Here is a 10499-nt window from a genome sequence, read left to right on the forward strand (position 1 = left end):
GACGGTTTTAAGCAAGACCTAACTGAATCTACAGTTGGGTTATTGATTTTAAATTTGAACCTTTGAAAAGATTGGGATTACGATGTGTTATGTGGATCTTGAGAATTGACTTGATTCCTTGTTTTCAGGTAAAGCAGATTAATCTGAGGGATATCTTACTTTTTCCTTGACATATGGTCCTGAATACCATCTCACACAGGTAGCTATTCAAACTTTTATTGGTACACGCGAACATTTATATGAGACAGTTTCATACATAAAAATTTGGATTGGTCTGTATGTAGGATCGTCTTATACAATACTCAGAATTACACTTATTAGTCGATATATGGCCAGGTCAAAGTTTGATTGTAAAGTTAAATTTATGATCTGGTTTAATTGCATTTGACTACTTTTGACAATTGCTTAAGTCTTCAAGCTCTATCAATGGTTTTCTTCGTTGCATGTGTGTGCTATTGATGGCCTACCTGTCCACTAACATGGAAAGTGATATGTCCTTGCTAGAGGTTTATAAGAACAATGGTTACCTGATGGTTTTATGCAATGGAGGACTTAATCAAATGCGATCAGCTGTGAGTGTTTATGCGGAATCTAAAATTTAAATATTCAAGTCTTTCGGGAATATCTTATCCATCTTGTTTGAGGTTGTCCTTCCCTTGAATTATTGAACCTGACCTTTTGATCGTGTTCTATGCAAATTTGTGACATGGTGGCAATTTCAAGACAGCTTAATGTCACCCTCATTGTCCCGAAGATGGATAAAACTTCTTTTTGGGCCGATCGTAGGCATGTTATTGTCATAATTTCTTATATGCTTTGTAGTCTCTGGAAATTGTCTAACTATTTTTAGAACAACTGATTCATTGTTGATAATGAAAGACGTTCTAATTAAGTTACTCGATTTGGCAGTGAGTTTCAAGACATATTTGATGTAGATCATTTTATTTCATCCTTAAGAGATGAGGTGAGGATCTTGAAGGCGCTCCCACTGAGGCTCAAGAATAGGGTAGAGGCTAGAAAGGTTTACACAATGGCTCATATTAGTTGGTCTGAGATATCTTACTATCATACTCAGGTTAGTCCTAGCAATCTAGCATACCTGGTTTTTTCTTTGTTGGTTTCACTGAGTCTCTATTACAACTCCACTTTTATTTGATGATATCAGATCCTTCCTTTGATACAAAAGTACAAGGTTTTGCATCTGAATAAAACTGATGCCCGGCTTTCGAATAATGGTCAACCTTTGGAAATCCAAAGGCTTAGATGTTGTGTTAATTTTAGCGGGTTAAGATTTACTCCACAAATAGAGGAGCTAGGAAGAAGGGTTGTTAAATTGCTGAGGCAAAATGGTCACTTTTTGGTTCTTCATTTGTGATATGAGATGGACATGCCGGCATTCTCCGGTTGTACCCAGGGCTGCAATAGCGAGGAAGTGGGAACTTGACAAGAATGGGTGCAGTGTTCTCCCCATATTTCTATTAGTCAAGCCTTAAGCTCATTGTGTATCTTTTGTTGCTCTCTCATGCTTATACATTGATGACTTTCCGTCCCTTTGCAGTACTAGATATGCATATCCATGGTGGAAATAGAAAATCATTAATTTTGATCTGAAACGGAAAGATGGACTATGCCCATTAATACCAGAGGAAACAACATTGGCGTTTAGGGCTTTGGATATTGATCCCAGTTACCAGATATATATTGCTGCTGGTGAGATATATGGTGGAGAGAGGAGGATGGCTAATCTTGCAGAAGCTTACCTGAAGCTGGTTAGTTGATAGCATATGCATTTGGTTTATCAATCATATGTATTTTGGAACTTATGATACTATTTCCTAGCTTCTAAAAAGTCATTATCGTATAATAACACACGTGAGAAATGAGACATTGCTCAATCCAGCAGACTTGAGATTCTATAAGAATCATTCATCCCAGATGGCTGCTCTAGATTACCTCGTTTCACTGGAGAGCGGAATCTTCGTCCTAATTTATGATGGTAATATGGCCAAAGTTGTTGAGAGATATCGCAAGTACCACTTATTATTTTGTGTGCAGATTAAATTATATATTACCGCTTCACTTTTTCCCGCCTAGAAAGAGGAGATTTAAATCGAGCATGGCGAAGGAGGGGGGTATGGTTTCTGTGAGGCACACAATCTTTGATTTTTGTGATATTTAAATCATAGTATTACTTAAGTCTCTGTTTGAGGCTGATCTCTGAATTAGTTGACGTTGCACCGCCTCAAAATACAGTTAGGGTAATCTTCAAAACCTTGTGAACTCTATTGCAAAGCAATGCCGGGGTTGACCTCGACATCTACACTCTAATTGATTGGAGGTCTAGAGGGTCTAATTTGTATACACAAGGGTTAAATTTAAAAGAGAAGCTAATTTAAAAACTTAGGAAGCCTGAATTTGTATGGATAAATAACTTTCTAGGGAAGAGATAATGAAGCAAAATTTCTGATTTTTGTTTTGATCTATTAGGTTTAGTTGTTTTGCTAACCGATGTCTCATAATTCTCATTATGGATATGCTTTCATGATTTTAATTAAGCGTTCTTGTAATAGTCCGTATTTATGAGTCTTTGGGTACTCTATCGAGTAGGCCTTACTCTGTCGAGTAAGGGTAAGTTGCGTTTTAAAATAGTTTCTGACCTGTTGGGTCTCGATCAAGTAACTAGGATACTCGATCGAGTAAGGGGGCACTCGATCGAGTACCTTAGCTACTCGATCGAGTAGCTCGGTTAGCGGGTGATAATTTGACGGGTTTTGTTAATAACACGGATTAATATATAAATCTTTCCGTCACTTTCATAATACACTTTTACAAACCTAATAACATTAAAAGGGAGATTCAAGTTACGTTCTTCGCATTCATCCGTGTTGTTGACAAATCCCGGAGCTTGAGAGGTCGGATTCCATCGTTCTTTATACCTTTGTGATCCTTGCGTTGAGGGTAAGATTTACATACCAATTTTATAGTATTTCGTCAAGTTTCGTTAAACCCTAATTTTGGGATTGGGGGTTTTGTGTTAGTTTTGTGATTGTTAGTAATTACGTGATTATATGTTAGGAGGAGGATTCGTAGAAAAGGATTTGTGATACAGATGTTGAGACCGTCTGATTGTGTTGCTGTTCCAGGTAGGATTTCCTACTCAGTATTAGTCCCATAATGGGATGATTGTTGATGTATTGTGATTGGTTGTTTGATATAGTAATTGTATTATGATTGTGATTGTGATCGTTGTCTATGGTTCGCGAGGCGTGGCCTCGGCTGAGTGAGATCACTTGCGGGACTGGCTTCACGCCCTAGTTTCGCCTTCTGTGGAACCCGCCACAGAAGGGATGTGCACATTAATGGACAGGGTTATCGCTCATTATGAGGAGCGGGGATTTGGTGGGTACGGCTGCGATCCCCCACTGGCAGGACTGGTCCAGTGGACAGTCGGTGATTGAGATTGTTGGAATTGGTGTGGTTGTGTGTGTGACAGTTAAGCTATCTGTTTTTCTTATTGTTGATATATTGAGTTGTGTAATTAGTACTGACCCCGTTTAAATGTTTTAAAAACTATGGTGATCCATTCAGGGGTGGTGAGTAGTTATTGAGCAGGTATGATATGACGCGTATGGGATAGCTGGGATGAGTCATCACGTGGCAGTTAGAAGTCTTCCGCTGTGTCAGACGATGTTTTATAGCTTTGATAGTTTTAGCAGTAGACCGTCTGAGGATCTTGTATTTCTTTTTATCAGTTTGGTATTGCTATATAATCACTTTAAACTTTATTTACTTTTAAAGTTGTTTCGTTATTGTCTTATGAATATCATGCCTCGGGTAACCGAGATGGTGGCATCCTTATACCTGAGTGGTCCTGGTAAGGCACTTGGAGTATGGGGGTGTTAAAAATGGTATCAGAGCGACGATCCTGAAACCTGTAACCAATTAATCCAATTAATATAGGGAGTCAATTAAAATGAACTCGGGGTAAAGGTTGTAGGAGCTAATGCAAAGACTTGGGAGACGTCCTAAAGTCGCGAACTCGCCCTACAATTTTGAACCGGTCACCATGGGATATGAGTCGGGATCGCTATGTGTTTATCCTGTGAATTGTGTACCTATATGGTGATGTGTGGCATGAATCAGTGGATGTATGTATGTGGAGAATGGGGAATGTGTAGAAAAGATGGTGATGATGTGATTTCGTATGTTGTTGATTGAAAGCATGTTGCATGATAGTTGGTTTACAATGTTGGTTGGAATTGTTAGAAAAGTGTATGAGAATGATGAGTAATGTGGTGGAAATGGATGAATTGATTGGAAAAGATGGGGTAGCAATTGCATAAGAATATGAATTTTGTGATTATAAATATGTTTAAGTTACGAAGTGTATTTGTAATGTTGTTGTATTAGTAACATGGAAATAGGATTTGTAATGTATGAGAATGTTGTGTTACGAAAAGTTATAAAATTTAAAGTATGCGGTTAGTACATGACTAATGAGTTAAATAATATATGTGCATGATGGATGTTGTTGCTTGATTTTTGAAAATAGTAACATATAATTATGAATACTGGTTTTATGAGTTTTGGACTGGTTTTGTTTGCTTGGTTGTTGTTTAAGTTGTTTGGAAGTAAAATCAAGTTGTTGTGTTTTTTTCGATTATAAAGAGGTTGTCTTTAAACTGTTATAACTTGAGATTCATAAATGATTTTGATGTGATTCCAATTGGAGGTGATAGCTTGTCCTTTTACGATTCTAACGATAGGTCACACGCCCAAAACGACCAAGTAATGAGTGAGTTATGACTGTTTTACGAAAACTGGACAGGGCTGAGAATTGGGGTACTCGATCGAGTAACTAGGATACTCGATCGAGTAAGGGGGCACTCGATCGAGTACCTTAGCTACTCGATCGAGTAGCACTGGTGATTTGTTTTACGTGCTTCTGATCTTCACCTACTCGATCGAGTAAGTCCCTTACTCGATCGAGTGGCCTGTACTCGATCTAGTGACCCCTGTTTTGGGTCATATGCTTATCTTTTGACATTCGTTGCATACTATGTTTAATTCAAAGTTGTTATTTTACTTCTTTATGCATTGTTTTACATGTAAGTTGGTCTTGATACGTAAGTTACCCAATCTTATGGGGTGGTGAGTGGCACCTTATGGTGAGTATGAGTTTGGTGGGAGGAGATGAGCTATATGTGGTTGTGCTGAGAAGTGGAAAAAGAAAAAGAATATTGATGAGCTGATTGAGGCAGGGTGCAAGTTTTGGTGAGACGTGGTGAGTGATTTATTCGCGAAATTGAGTGATGTAAAAGTAAGTGAAAGTGGGTAAGGGATGATGTGGGTCTAAGGAACGTGAGAATGAAAACATTGAAAGGAAGGTTTGGATAGTGGCAACTTGAGATGTGTAAAGAATTATGGAGTGAGATGGTTAGGAGTCGTGTGGGTTAAGACTATACACAGTGAAAGTTCGTTTTAAAGTGGTTGAGAAGAGTAGTATATAGTGAACTTTATGGAGACATGTTGCGAGGTGGATTTGTAGACAGTGAGTGAGTTTGGGAGATTTGGTTTATTAAGAGGTGAAACTACGTGTGATTTCTTTGGGCATTTAACGGCATGAAATTAAATGAAGTTGTTTAAACGGTGAACGTTGATTTTATGGATAGGTTAGTGACAAGTGTGAGCGATAGCATAATAAGAGAAGATCCATGGTAAGAAAGAGTGAGATGATATCGACATGAAATAATGGGATTTGAGCTTTGGCGGAATGAGAAGGTAACCGGAGCACTAAAGAATTAGATAGAAGTAATAAGGAGTTGAGCTATTAAATGGTATTGTTGAATGTGAAGAGAAAAGAAGAGTAAAAAGTAAGCTAAGGAAAATTTTCACAGGAGTTATGTGATATAAAGGTAAGGAATCATCGAAATGTGTGATATTATCGTGAGGATGTTAGTTAATGGTTATATGGGAGCTTCAGGACAACATGATTAATAATGAGTTTTGAGGAATTAAGGGAGTAAGAAGTTGGTAGAATATCTGCACGATATGAGATTTTTGGTGGAAGGTTAGATGACGATACAATTAAGATAGTATTGGGAATAACGTTGAGCTAATTTTGTTGATGGGTTTGTTGTTCTTTATTTGGGGATGTTAACCAAAGATAGGAGAAAAACCGTGTTGTTTTGATATGAGTGTAAGAGGTTGGATATACGAGCAGTGGTGGTATTGTGGTGTTGTCACTAGTGGTTAAGGGTGATGATAGATAAGAAAGACAGCAGTCCTAGAGAGGTTGATTTTACAAAGGCCGGATTGATATGTATGGTTGTAAGGGAGTATAAGATGTTGTTATATGAGGCGAACGCTAGTGGTTGAATATTAGTGGTATGGCATGAGATGATGGTTTTGCGAATGGGAAAATATGTTATGAGGGGCATATGAGTTAAGCTCGGGCGACAGGTAACCTTTATCGAGTGGTAACTTACGTGATCAGGATTGACTAGTTGGATGTGATTGTGGGTCTGTGATGTGTATAAATGTTTGTGTGAGGTTCTGACCTCACGAGAAGCGGTTTGGTGTGATAGTTGTAAAGATGTTATATGAATGTTTGTGATATATGTAGGGTACGACAATCTGATGGAATGAGGCTAAAAAGGTAATAATAGGATTGATCTGGCATGGATAGTTAAAATTGTATGTGTATGGATGATACTTGTTTATTTCGTGAAATGGTAAGGATAATGTTCATGAGATTATTATCTGTTTAATTCATATAACATGTTGCATTATGATTTAGTAAAGTGGATTTGAGTAAGTTTTTCTTGTCTGAGAAGTTATGTTGAGTCAGTGTTTATGGGACTATGTAAGTTGAGATGACTATCGATGTGGTTGTGGTGCCTCGGGTGGTGATCCGGGCACGGTACCTAGTGTTGTGATGCGGGTATCTTCGCATTGCGGTGTGGCTGTTGGTGGTGGTATTGTGATGTCGTCACCGGTTGTGGTGGAGTAGGCGGGATGATTATGATTCGAGTTTCGAAAGTACATACCAGTTACACATAAATTGTTGTTTTGTTTAATGTTGCTTCCTGTGAGTTTCAGTATGTACGGATAGACAGTTGTTTTGTTTATTGATATTTCTTACCAGTTAAGTTTTGGAATGAGGGTAGAGTATGATATGAAAGAGAGTTGTACATGTTTTCGTTGTGGTCATGGTATAGTGACATTCTGTTGATGGGACACAGTTGTGAGAAGTTGTTCTGATAATTTTGATCTTGTTTTAAGTTGAGGCATCGGTAGTCATAGTCATGATCTGATATATGCAGGTGGTTCATAATCCTTTGTTGAGACAGTGAGTGTAGGGTGTTGAGTAATTAGTGTCGTGTTAAGTTATGTATGAGTCTTGCGGTAATGAAAGAAAGGAACTTGAGGATCTAGTGTGAGTGTACGTAACAAGTGTGGATTGTGAGTTATGGTTTTGACGATAAGAGTTTTATGTAGTTTATATAGAGAGGTGTGTTATGTTGCGGTAATAGGGAACAAGTGAAGTTTTGGTTTAAGTTAAGGATTTTGTAGTATAGGTTAGGTGGTGCGACGAGTGAAGTGAAGTATGAGAGTTGTTTAAGTAAGAGAGCCTTGGATATGTGCATGGCGAGTGTTTAGGTTCTAGGTGGTTATCTTTGACATGTGGTGGTGATGAGGATAATGAAAAGATATATCTAGGATTTAGTATTAGTGAGTTACGAGGACGTAACATTTATCTTAAGAGGAGTAGGATGCGATAAAAGAGATTTTGATGGTTGTACATATGGTAGTATGTTTGGAAGTAGAGTGTTGGTGTAGCATAAGGTATGGATTTGTATATGTTGTGGTTGATAGTGTTAAAAGGTCATGGACGTGCTTGTAGTAGTTCAATGTTAGGAATGCGAGAATACTTCGACAGTGTTGACAGTTGGATGATGAGGTTATGAGTGTGAGTAAACTTCGAGGACGAAGTTCCTTTTAAGGGTGGTAGAATGTAACATTCCGTTTGATGTTTATGTAGTTGGTTATGTATGGATTTAGTGTCGGGAGAGTTTATGATGTAGTTGATACGACATCGTGAGCGAGGTGTGGAGGTAGGAATAGTTGGTAGAGTTGGTGTTAAGAGTTCATGGTTTCGGGTTCTGTAAGTTGGGGTTTTGTTTTGAGTTCTTAGTAGCTTTGTTGCATCTTGACCGAGTTAGTATGTTTGTTTTTATGTATGGGTTGAACTTCGGGGACGAAGTTCTTTTTAAGGAGGGAAGACTGTAATAGTCCGTATTTATGAGTCTTTGGGTACTCTATCGAGTAGGCCTTACTCTGTCGAGTAAGGGTGAGTTGCGTTTTAAAATAGTTTCGGACCTGTTGGGTACTCGATCGAGTAACTAGGATACTCGATCGAGTAAGGGGGCACTCGATCGAGTACCTTAGCTACTCGATCGAGTAGCTCGGTTAGCGGGCGATAATTCGACGGGTTTTGTTAATAACACGGATTAATATATAAATCTTTCCGTCACTTTCATAATACACTTTTACAAACATAATAACATTAAAAGGGAGATTCAAGTTACGTTCTTCGCATTCATCCGTGTTGTTGACAAATCCCGGAGCTTGAGAGGTCGGATTCCATCGTTCTTTATACCTTTGTGATCCTTGCGTTGAGGGTAAGATTTACATACCAATTTTATAGTATTTCGTCAAGTTTCGTTAAACCCTAATTTTGGGATTGGGGGTTTTGTGTTAGTTTTGTGATTGTTAGTAATTACGTGATTATATGTTAGGAGGAGGATTCGTAGAAAAGGATTTGTGATACTTTGTTGAGACCGTCGATTGTGTTCTTTGTTCCAGGTAGGATTTCCTACTCAGTATTAGTCCCATAATGGGATGATTGTTGATGTGTTGTGATTGGTTGTTTGATATAGTAATTGTATTGTGATTGTGATTGTGATCGTTGTCTATGGTTCGCGAGGCGTGGCCTCGGCTGAGTGAGGTCACTTGCGGGAGTGGCTTCACGCCCTAGTTTCGCCTTCTGTGGAACCCGCCACAGAAGGGATGTGCACATTAATGGACAGGGTTATCGCTCATTATGTGGAGCGGGGATTTGGTGGGTACGGCTGCGGTCCCCCACTGGCAGGACTGGTCCAGTGGACAGTCGGTGATTGAGATTGTTGGAATTGGTGTGGTTGTGTGTGTGACAGTTAAGTCATACATTTTTTCTTATTGTTGATATATTGAGTTGTGTGATTAGTCGACCCCGTTTAAATGTTTTAAAAAGCGTGGTGATCCATTCGGGGGTGGTGAGCGGTTATTGAGCAGGTATGATATGACGCGTATGGGATAGCTGGGATGAGTCATCACGTGGCGTTAGAAGTCTTCGTGTCGACGATGTTTTATAGCTTTGATAGTTTTAGCAGTAGACCGTCTGAGGATCTTGTATTTCTTTTTATCAGTTTGGTATTGCTATATAATCACTTTAAACTTTATTTACTTTTAAAGTTGTTTCGTTATTGTCTTATGAATACCATGCCTCGGGTAACCGAGATGGTGGCATCCATATACCTGAGTGGTCCTGGTAAGGCACTTGGAGTATGGGGGTGTTACAGTTCTGTCCCTGGAGATAGTCTACCTATTTCAAGTTACATTTCCTTGTGCATTTATGTGGTGAAGACTATCTTGCCTCTTGCACATGCTTACATAAAGAATGATCCAAAACAAAAGGTAGACTTTTAGCGGGGACAGAGGGAGTATCTTTCCAAATTATATGAAGAGTCATTCATGGTATTTGATGCCTTTTAGGTGCCTTGGTTACAAAATGACGGTCTTATTGGACCGAAGACTGTTGGTTGATTTGATAGACAAATATATATTTGTATCACCGAGTTGGGATGAGTTCTCAGATGCTGTGAAGCAAACTCATGCACATTACATCGGAAAATCAACTAAAAGGGTGGTCATTCCTAACCGACCGAAAGAAGAGGACTATTTCTGGTCTAGGCCTCAGGAATGTCTACTACCCGAGGAACCGTAAAATAGCATGTGATCTATATACACAGAGCTTATTATTTGTACAAAAATAAAATACAGTTTAAAGGTTTAAATGTTTTCGTTTACTTTTCATTATATTACATGCTCCCCTTTGTAAGAAACTTTCGACTTAGGTTAAATGTACTTCATTCATGTGAGGGTTCTATATAATACGTTTAATGATTTCATGGCAGTCTTTCGATTTCAGAAAGTAAATGAACTTGGATTTTAGACATTATATCTCATTGTTTAGCTTCCAAAGACGTAAAATCTAAAAATATAATGGGTTAAACTGAATACTTATTGTCTATACATGGACGATGAGAAAAGGGAGAAGAATGAAGAGAAAAAAAAGTGGGGAGGGAAGAGAACGAGGGGATTGGAATGAGTAATGAGGGGAAGAGGGAAAGCTAAGGGGTGTAGGACAAATAGTATAAGAAGAAGGGGAAGTCAGA

General features: G+C 38.6%; 1 pseudogene; it reads left to right on the top strand.

The window, feature by feature from the left end:
• Positions 1-479: 479 nt before the first annotated feature.
• On the top strand, positions 480-10048 carry LOC141628955 (rhamnogalacturonan I rhamnosyltransferase 1-like; annotated as a pseudogene).
• The last annotated feature ends 451 nt before the right edge of the window (positions 10049-10499 follow it).

This window comes from Silene latifolia, chromosome Y (genome assembly GCF_048544455.1).
Source record: "Silene latifolia isolate original U9 population chromosome Y, ASM4854445v1, whole genome shotgun sequence".
Lineage (NCBI taxonomy): Eukaryota > Viridiplantae > Streptophyta > Magnoliopsida > Caryophyllales > Caryophyllaceae > Silene > Silene latifolia.